This window comes from Olea europaea, chromosome 21 (genome assembly GCF_002742605.1).
Source record: "Olea europaea var. sylvestris chromosome 21, O_europaea_v1, whole genome shotgun sequence".
Taxonomy (NCBI): domain Eukaryota; kingdom Viridiplantae; phylum Streptophyta; class Magnoliopsida; order Lamiales; family Oleaceae; genus Olea; species Olea europaea.
This window is the reverse complement of record NC_036257.1, coordinates 12,312,447-12,316,061: the sequence shown is the minus strand read 5'-3', so window position 1 is coordinate 12,316,061 and position 3,615 is coordinate 12,312,447.

Here is a 3,615-nt window from a genome sequence, read left to right as displayed (position 1 = left end):
AAGCCACTACGTCATGCCGAAAATACCAAAGTATGATGGAAGAGGTGACCCAGAAAAGCACCTCAAAGCTTACAAAACTCACATGAGCCTGAGGGGCGCCACCCCAGCTGTGAAGTGCAGAGCATTCCATTTAACCCTCAGTGGAGCGGCTGAAATCTGGTATAGCAGGCTACCATCTGGGAGCATCCGAAGCTGGCCCGAGTTCAAAACTACCTTCTTGAAAAGGTTTGCAGTGAGCAAGGAATGAGAGGCCCCCATTCAGCGCCTTCAAGACATGAGACAGGCGCATGGCGAGTCCTTGAAAAGCTTCCTATCCCGCTTCACCGACGAGATGACCTACTGTGTACAAGTCACCGACAGGGAAGCACTATCTACATTGAGAGGAGGATTGAACATGAACACCTTATTCTGGAGGGATGTGCGGAATCAAGACCCAACCACCTATGACGTCCTACTAGAGATGATGAGAAGGGAGATAATCAATGAAGAATTGATTGAGCATAGAAATAGGGCAAGCAGGGGCCTCCCACCTCCTCAAAGACAGCGAGGTAGGGGACCGACCTCCCACCTCATGAACTACCAGATGAACCGATCTGAAAATGAGAACTCCGGCCAAGCCCTAGCCACCACAACTCTGAACGCGGTACCAACCTTAGCGTATGAGGATGTCAACCCAACCGCTGACCCACATCAGATACAGGCCCAGCAGGGACCCCGCAGAGGGAGAGGCCGAGGTCGAGGTTTTGCACCTAGAAATAGGCCCAATCCGAACCTCCCTGGATACTGTTTGCATCATAGGTCCTACGGGCACGACACTGCGGATTGCAGAGACTATGCACGCCGCTCCCGGCAGGAACCCGTCAGGGAAAGACATAACTCGCCCCAGGCGAACAGACCCCCGCCCAGGCAAGACAACCGACATGGGCGTGAGGCGATCGCTCCTCGTCAAAGGGATGTCTCCCCAAGGCGAAGAGAGCAAGACACAGAGAGGCCCAGGGAAGAGCGTAGACAACGAAGAAATAGGCAAGCTCAAGATGAGGCCCCTATCCACGAGATAGATACTATATTTGGAGGCCCTTATGTTGGCGGTGAAACACGAAACGCCAAAAGAAACTATGCTAGGGAGGCTAAGCACCCCCTCTGACAAGTTACATTGTGGATAACAGCTCTCGAAGAAATCAAGCACCACCCATTGTCTTCACCCAGGAAGACGCCGAAGGAGTTCATTACCCCCACTGCGATGCGCTGGTGGTGAGGGCTGTCATAGCCCGAAATGGGCTCAAATGAATGCTAGTCGACAACGGCAGCTCCGTCAACATCTTATTTGGGTCCGCCTTTGACAAAATGATATTAGACCATCAGTTGACGCCCACCACCACTCCATTGTACGGATTTACCGAAGATAGCATTACTCCGAGAGGAAAGATAACACTGGCAGTGGAAATGGGAGAATCTCCTCAAACTACAATGAACTTTATGGAATTTCTCGTAGTCGACAGTCGATCGGCTTACCACGGAGTCTTGGGCAGACCGGCCCTAAAGGAATTGGGAGCGGTCACCTCCATCCACCACCTATGCATGAAATTCCCAACAGAAAATGGGGTGGCAACGGTGAGAGGCGACCAGAGAGGTTCACGAGAGTGTTATCTGAGCTCCATTAAGAAGGTAGAGCCCCGGGACGTCCACATGATCATGGCTGATGAGGTCATGGCGGATGTCCCAGGTGACGCTCCCACTGACCAGGAAGATATTGATATGATTGACGCACCCCTTATTCAGGAGACGCCGATCATTGACGAGATCGACCCCCGCGTAATGGAACATGAGCCTCAAGCATCCCCTATAGAGGAACTTGAGAGCTTCTCAGCCGACCCTCGAGATCCGTCCAAGGTGCTGAAAGTAGGCAGGGGCTTATCCGATATTTTGAGAGAAAAGATCAAGGACTTCCTAGGCAAGAACCTTGACATCTTCGCTTGGAGACATGAGGACATGGTGGGCATAGACCCCAAGGTCAGCTGCCACCACTTGAAAATCGATCCTAATTTCGCCCCGCATAGACAAAAAAGGAGAGCCCTCAATCCAGAGAGGTATGAGGCCCTAAAGGAAGAGGTTCAGAAGCTCATCCAAAATGGTTTCATCAGGGAGGCCACTTATCCGAAGTGGGTCTCCAACCCGGTCTTGGTTAAGAAACACAATGGCAAATGGAGAGTATGCATCGACTTTACCAACCTTAATAGAGCTTGCCCGAAAGATAGTTTTCCGCTTCCAAGAATTGACCAATTGGTGGATTCCACGGCTGGGCACGAGTTGTTGAGCTTCATGGATGCATACTCCGGCTACAACCAGATCCCCATGCACCCGGCCGATGAGGAGCACACCTCTTTTATCACGGATCGAGGCCTCTATTGCTATAGAATGATGCCTTTCGGGTTAAAGAACGCCAGAGCAACTTACCAAAGACTCGTGAACAAAATGTTTATCGACTTCATTGGCAAAACAATGGAAGTTTACGTGGATGACATGCTGGTAAAGAGCCTAGAAGCAGAGAACCACATAGTGCACCACAACGACACCTTCCAAATACTGAGAAGGTACAGGATGAGGCTCAACTCTTTGAAATGTGCCTTTGGGGTGGCTTCCGGCAAGTTCTTGGGGTACATGGTCAACCAGCGAGGAATTGAAGCAAATCCCGAGAAGATTGAGGCTCTATGCCAGATGAGGTCCCCTCAAAAGCCAAAGGAGGTGCAAAGCTTAACTGGACGAGTGGCAGCACTTAGTCGCTTCGTCTCCAAAACAACTGACAAGTGCCTCCCATCTTTCAAAGTGCTCAAGGCTGGGAAGAAATTCCAATGGACTGAGAAATGTGAAGAGGCCTTCCAAGGACTGAAAAGACACTTGGGGCAGGCCCCCCTTCTCTCCAAGCCAAAGCCCGACGACATCTTGCAACTATATCTCGCCGTCTCCAATGACGCCATCAGTTCGGTTTTGATTTGAGAAGAAGGGCCCACCCAACTTCCCGTCTACTATACGAGTAAAGCGCTCCTATCGCCGGAGACCCGATACCCCGATATGGAAAAGCTTGCTTTGGCCTTAATCACGGCCTCAAGGAAATTGAGACCCTACTTCCAAACTCATACCATCCATGTACTTACAAATTTTTCCCTGAGGCAAGTACTCCAGAAGCCCGATGCCTCGGGAAGACTGTTGAAATGGGCAGTGGAAATAAGTGAATTTGACCTTGTGTTCAAAGCAAGGGCGGTCATCAAAGGGCAAGCGTTAGCAGACTTTGTTGCTGAATTCACCAACCTACCCGAGGTAGATGAAATCATGGAGCCCGTCGAACCCCCCACGTGGAGCCTCTTCGTAGATGGCTCGGCTGGGGATGTCGGCTCAGGTGCCGGGGTTGTCCTCATCAGCCCCGAAGGTCACAAACTCACATCGGCCATGAGGTTTGGGTTCAAAGCTACCAACAATATTGCAGAGTATGAAGCACTCCTTGCAGGCCTCAGACTGGCCAGGGAAATGCAAGCACAGAAGCTACTTGTCAATAGTGACTCCCAGCTGGTTGTTAGCCAAGTCAATGGCAATTTCTCAGCCAAAGACAGAACAATGACC